The sequence below is a fragment of the Sycon ciliatum genome, chromosome 5 (assembly GCF_964019385.1).
Source record: "Sycon ciliatum chromosome 5, ocSycCili1.1, whole genome shotgun sequence".
Lineage (NCBI taxonomy): Eukaryota > Metazoa > Porifera > Calcarea > Leucosolenida > Sycettidae > Sycon > Sycon ciliatum.
In genome coordinates, this window is record NC_088647.1 from 33,364,862 (window position 1) to 33,371,715 (window position 6,854).

A 6,854-nucleotide genomic window follows, 5' to 3' on the forward strand; every position below is an offset into this window, starting at 1 on the left:
TGGTGTTCCAAACTTTACGTAATTGCACTCCATGTCCTGCGAGCTACAGTAGAATACTTCAATAGAAAATTTCTTATAGCACGTTCTTAGAAACAAATCGTATAGGTTCGAGGCTGTCAACCCAGAAATTTGTGATTTCACAGCCATAGATGTTACCAGTCAGGTCACTGTATACAGTAGGTATGCAGAAGAAAATACTAGTAACTCTTTGTGGAAGAGCTGTGCCAAAATGTGTACAGTACAGTAAATTAATAAAAAATGAGAAAAGCAGTGACAAGGCTGTGCATGATGTAGATCTACTCGTACCAGTAAGTACAGTGCACCAGTGAAATTGTTGGTGTAGTACCGGTATACTACTATAATTATGGCATGGCCCATGCCACTACAATCTATTTGCAGTGGGCCGCAGTAGGCCAGTGCAACAGAAAGCATTTCAGAAGCTGTGTGCAATGTTAACATCTATGACATACAAGTAAACTGCCATATAGCACAATCGATTACTCTCAGCCCACATAAGTACAATGTAGGCCAATCAGTAGTATAAATACATAGAGCACACTCTACATCATACATAGTCGGCGCCAAATCTATGTTGTCGATGTACTTTGCAATGATGACATGATGGCAAGCGTGCTTGATTCATCATAATATTGCCTTGTACTTGGTTGGAAGTTAGTTGTAAGTTCAGTGGTCGAGGTAAGCAGAGCTGCTCCAGCTTTCAGAATCCTGCATGAAAAAGGCAGAAAGCAAATGTAGGTATAATAGTAGCAAGCTGATGTAAAGAGCCTGTCTTTCAATGCAATAATTCTATCCACTGCATGGACAGACCTGGTGCTTCATTCACCTCTGTTTCTTGCTTTCTCAGAAAACCTACTTCCTCCTTCAGCCATCTAGCTCATGATATACATTAATTTTTCTTTATGCCTTTTCAGCCGTGGTCGACTTTCGCCCCTCCTGTTTGATTGGCAATTCCAGTCAACCTGGGGAATACTGACCCTCGATTGTGAATGAGAAAAGTGTCGCTATTCGCATTGTTGTTACTCGTGAGGTTGGAAGTATGCAATCAAATGTTCACTAGATCTGAAGATTGTGTCGTTATTTGCGAGTTGTTTTGTAAACCCGAGGTAGATTATTCACAAGGTTGAGTGTACATGCTATGGGATGTACAATAACTAACCAAACAATAATGGTGTAACAATGATTTGAGTCCATATCCAATTGGATGAACCTAGAGTGCATGATCCATTCCAGAAAGGCGACTTCAGTGAGTCTTGAATTGTCAGCAGCATCATACTTCCATCGAGCTTTTTTTCTTTTTCGAAACGACCCTCTCTTTTCAATTCGAACGAAGGTCAACATACGATTATGGCAGGCATGCACGCACTGATCTTCACTGTATACATGTGCATGTATACTGTACTGTAGTCTGTGCAGTCAACTAGTCGTGTTCCACTTGGCTTACGGTAAGTATCACTACAAGTGCATAGTAGCCCCCCCCCCCCACCCCGGGGAGTGCGCGTGAACGGCAACTGTGAACTGGTAAAAGAATTATTCGACACCTTCGTTCGTTTCGATGGAGAAGGTTCATCTGGCAAATTGAGGCCTTCGTTTCACTCCTAGCCCCAGGAGCGAAATTTTCACTCCTTGGCTGCCTGTTTGAGCCGTCCTTGTGGAAGGGTTGATTTATGCATGCCCGCATATACATGTAGACCTTATTCAATAAACGTCACAATCACGTGAACCAGGGTCCCGGGAACCAGGGAGCGGCAAGAGACCTGCACTCAGTGCACAGTGGACTCGGCGTGGGAACATAGGAGTAGAAAAATACCGGTATTTTACTACTCCCTTGTACGAACTGGGCCTTTCTTGCCACTCGTTTCACGTACGCGTGCCCCAGCTTACAACAAATCCCTGGAGGCGAGTCCAAAAATCACGTTATCGAATAAGGTCTATAGAAACACAGATCACGTAGAACTACCCCATCCGGGGTCACAACTCACAACGTTTTGGGTACTTACACTGTAGGTCTCATGTCGTCTCCCCAGGTGCTATGAATCCCTGATGCACATGTATCTACATATACAATGTAACCGTGACTCTACCAATATTGCGGACGATGACCCCCCCCCCCCGGCAAACAGAAAGTCGCTATGTCCTGGCCGAGTTTATCTTTTAATTAAATGGTTTTCTCGGTTGGGATTTCATACCTGACAACCATCCCGATTTGGCCGGGACCGTCCCGATATCAAGGGCGGTAATAGGCACCCAAAAGTGCACTAGTTCCATGCCTCACCGCGAGCTTCTTTTGTATACATTTTCATGCCTAGGTATATCATTGGATCTCAGGTTTGCAAAGGTTGGCAGGTATGGGATTTGTAGAGTGACCAGTTTTGACTATTGCCACCTGCTGTGCAGAAGTGTCATTCCTACATCCTGGCTGCAAACGTACCCCCCCCCCCCACACACACACCACCACCAACAATGTTGGATCCTATTTACAGGACCTCACTCTATATGAAAGTGTAGCAGAGGCACTGCCAAAGTATAAAAAACAGCAATTGAAATGCAAGCTGCATTGTGCATGCATGGAGGGCATGGGGAAGAGACTGAGAGGGTGAAAGTGATGGAAATTTGTTCCGAAATCAAGAGAATCCGAGGAACCCTTGCTGCATTCTTCAGTTCGATAACGTCAGTGGGTGAATCTCAGATGTGTTGTGTGCCCAGACATACAAGTACAGCACTAACCTGAGCATGAGAGCTGCTTGTCATCATCGTGGTCAGGAAAACGAAAGGACGAACGAGGAAGATTGCTGGCCATGCATGACGAACAACTGCATATCTAGACGACAGACGGCTTGCCAGAATCAGTCTGGTGTATCTTCAGGAATTTTCTTTCCTAATCGCATTCAGCAGTCAGCTTCGAGGTCAAGAACGCGATGATATTTTCAGAAGGAATAATTTTCAAAAATTTTAAATTTTGGAGAAGAAGCTTCCTTTCTAAAAAAAAAGCCTTCCTTGCTTTCACGCAAGGAGGTGCCTTGCCGGACATGTCGTCGACAGCACAGTGTCGGCAGATCCACGTTTGTAGGCTGCAGACCCGGCAGACGTTTTGATCATCCCGGCCTGGTGGTGAGATTTTGGACCCGAGAGTACTAAAAAGCTGCTCGCATCCCAGGGTGCTCAGTTTCGCTCTACCCGCGCGATTAAGTGTCCAGGTAACGGGCTCTCTTTCGCGGCCTGCCGAGCATAATATACCTCTTAGGCGAGGTATACTATGGCACCGCAGGCCGCGCACCTGAGGGCCTTTCTGGAAGCCTTAGGCGAGGTATACTTTGGCACCGCAGGCCGCGCACCTGAGGGCCTTTCTTTATTATTTTTTTTTTTTGAACTCAAACCATGCCTCTTGTACGGGCAAAACATAAAATAAAGACAATCTAAGGCTGCATTCGATTGTAGAAACTGGATCCCGATCCCCGCTGACCAGATCACTTCGATCGGACGGATACAATCGAATGCGCACAACCGATAATCCGTTTCAAGGCCTTAGCAACCGTGTTGTTACAGCTCATCCCGTAGTATCTGTACGCGTTGTGGTAAACTCTTGACCTAGTGTACGCATATTGCGAGTTCTGAGTAGATACCAGTCGTACTATCGAAATGAATCCGTCGAATCCGTCGAATCCGTCTCTGGGAGGTGGGTTGACTGGATCCGAATCCGTGCTCCCGGGATCCGGATTCGTACAATCGAACATGCACAAATTTGGCGAATCCGGATCCGGGGCTGATGGATTCGTACAATCGAACATGCCCAATGATTAGATCGAGCGCACGCGGTGATGATCATGTACAATGTCATTAATGACACTTGACAGATAATAATGTAAGCCTCAAGCTGAGATTCTTGCTTCAGCAACAACAAGCGCTGCCGAGTCTGAGGCCATTGCTGGTAAGAATGCCTTGCGTGCACCACGCAAGCACATCAGCGCTGAACGGACCAGTGCAAAGCCAATCTGGCAGCGGATGGCAGCTAGGGTGATGCTGTATGGCTCCCCAGTCTTGGCAGCGAGGAGAGAGGCGATGCGTTTGTAGAGCGAAGCACCATGCTTTCCCATGCCTCCGGTGGTAGAGAAGATGGCGGGGACAAAGCTGGAATGCTCCACCTCCCTCAGGCGCTGCTCATACGCACGACGCTTAGCCTTTTCATGACGGACATTATTATTATTATTATACGCATTCCCGCGTTGAAGTGTAGCAGCAGTATGCTGCGTCCACAGCTTCGCTTATGCAGAATGGCTTGGGTGAGAGGAGAGGGGAGAAAAAGCAACAAGGCAACCAACATCTATGAAATTGGTCACAATAACATGAAGAGAACCAACCTACATATGCATGATTGCACAAGAATGGAGACGACCAAATATAATGGCTATAATCATTGTGCCACAAAACCGGTACACAGGAGATCTGACGACAATGTAACGAAACATAAAACTCAGTTACTCAATACAGGTTCCACTAAATTACAAGAAAACAACGCTACAACGTTAGAATTGCCGCTAAATTATCGCAAGTGTAGAGAACGAGTCCAATAAAAAATGAAAACCATGAACAGACTGTCCCGAAGTTATTTTGGGAACAAATTGTACTACATGACTGTACTTGCTGATACTGACGCTGACGGAACACGAATTAGAGTTGAATATTCACGAAGTCTTGTACATGCACATCATTATGCGCCGGTGTTGTGGAGTAAGCAGGTACGTCAGTCACCAATCCAGCTTCAGCTCCACGCTCGCTTCAGCAGAATGTTGCCCGCGTTTGCATGACGGACATAGGTAGCAGCAAGTGAGTTGGAACGGTTCGAAGACGCATGGGGGTTGAATACCCGTACATCAATGTAGGTGCGTTCGAACCGTCCTCCCCAAATGCCACTAGCCACGACGTCTAGGCGTGCCTGGTCGTCAGCAATAGCAGTGCGATAACGGAGTTGCTCTCCGGAGAGTGGCTGGAGGTGTGGCTCAACTGCCACCTGATGGGCCACCCGCCTGAGCAGACGAGCAGTGAGGTCCCTCACCTCGTTGTGACGAATGGACGGAAATCCACCCGTCGGACACGAGAGGGAGTGAGACACAGTGAACTGCTGCCCACACGCACACAGTGATGGTAGCCGGACCGGCAGCCAGTTGAAGCGAAGGCAAACAGCATCCCGAAACTCCGACTTCGTCAGGGTGAAGCCATGGCGTTGAAGGGGTCGGCACGTGAGCCAGCTTGAGGCACCCGGTTCCGAAGCCAGAGCGATCACTCGCTGCAGCTCTGAACTGGCGGAGGAAGAGAAGGCCTGGGCTGCTGCGCGAATTGACTCCCCGGCTGTCGCCATCACGCGCTTCTTGGCAGCGCGAACATCATGGATGGCAGCGCCAAGAACTGGATCTTGGGCGAGAACACGGCAGGTGAAGGAGGCAGTGATGTCAAGGGAGGACTGGTGCTGTTCGGCCCGGGACGACGGATGAGGTATGCCAAGGCCTCCAAAGCGACATAGCAATGCTATCAGGGTGCGCTCCTCAGCATTGACGGGGCGACCTAGGAGAGCAGGAATGAAGGTGTTGGTGATAGCAGCATCAAGCGGAGCTAGGTGCTCAGCCATACCAGGTTGTGCCCTACAGAGAAAAGTCCATTTGCTCTGCAGGCCGTACACATATGCTGAGTAGGCTGCTTGCGGCTCAGTGATAGCATACTGGCTAAGGCGGTGAACTTGTGTGCTCCACTCCTCAACCTTCTGCTGCAGGTAGCTGGTGACAAAGGCTGGCGTGCCGATTGCAGCGCCGAGGTATCTTGCACCATCGGGTTGGATGGTGACACCTGTGCCGTCGAAAATACGGACAGCCTCATCGAGGAACTGAGGTTTCACAACCAGGATGGATTTGGACGGGTTGGGAAAGTATCCGTACTGGGGGCCCTTTCAGACTAGCCGATCCCACCACTTGCGCACCCGCAGCAGCTTGCCACCCGACCCAGCGTCGTCAGCATACCAGGACTGTACCGCACCTTCAGTTGCCACAGACTTCATCAGCGGGGCGATGCCAATAGCGTACATGGCCATTGCCACAGGGTCGCCTTGAGTTGTACCTTCCTCCGATAGGATCGTTTCACCACCAACAAATAGTTTTGCGGGCCGACGGTATGTGTTGACAACCAGATGGGCGAGAGACGGACACGTGTGCTGCACATTCCTAAGGCAAACTTCGCGGTTCAGGCAATTGAACGCATTGGATGCGTCGGCAAGCAAAAGACACTCTGTGGACGGATCATCAAACACACTCCCCATCGCATGGATGGCAGCTTCGATACCTCCGTCCTGGCCTGCACATAACTGAAGGCTTCCTGCAGCCTCCATGATTTCAGGGCGGATGACAGAGAGGATGGCCTTGCCCAGGATTCGGCGGAGAACCTCCCCAATGCCGATCGGTCTGACACCTGGGCTCTTGTCCAGAGGAATTAATCTGCAGGACGTGTAAGCTTCTAGTGCGGTAGGATCGACATACGTAGTTGCGAGGCGGCGCGCACATTGAGCCATAGCATCGCATAGCTGGTCAGATGCATCGGAGAAGCCGGTGCACATATGGCGCCACGTGTCCGCGTTCACTCCCGATGGGCCAGCACCTCCCTGCGTGTGTAGTGCGGCACGTCGGATGGAGGCTCTATTAAGAGCTTCGAACTGCACAGGATGAGGTGGTATGGGCGCTTGCCCGGGAATCAGTGCATCTGGGTTTGCTGGCTGGTCGATAGGGTGCTTGCTCTTGAGCACGTCACGAACAGTGCTGTCACCCACTCTGTCGTCCAGTTCCAATACACCGCCA

General features: G+C 49.5%; 1 long non-coding RNA gene across 1 annotated transcript; it reads right to left on the reverse strand.

Moving 5' to 3' along the window:
- Nucleotides 1–2,982, reverse strand: LOC135816737 (uncharacterized). Its single transcript, XR_010553480.1, has 2 exons — nucleotides 2,746–2,982; nucleotides 1–726 (listed from the first exon to the last, which is right to left on the reverse strand). It is a non-coding gene; the product is annotated as an uncharacterized LOC135816737 (long non-coding RNA).
- Nucleotides 2,983–6,854: the final 3,872 nt, after the last annotated feature.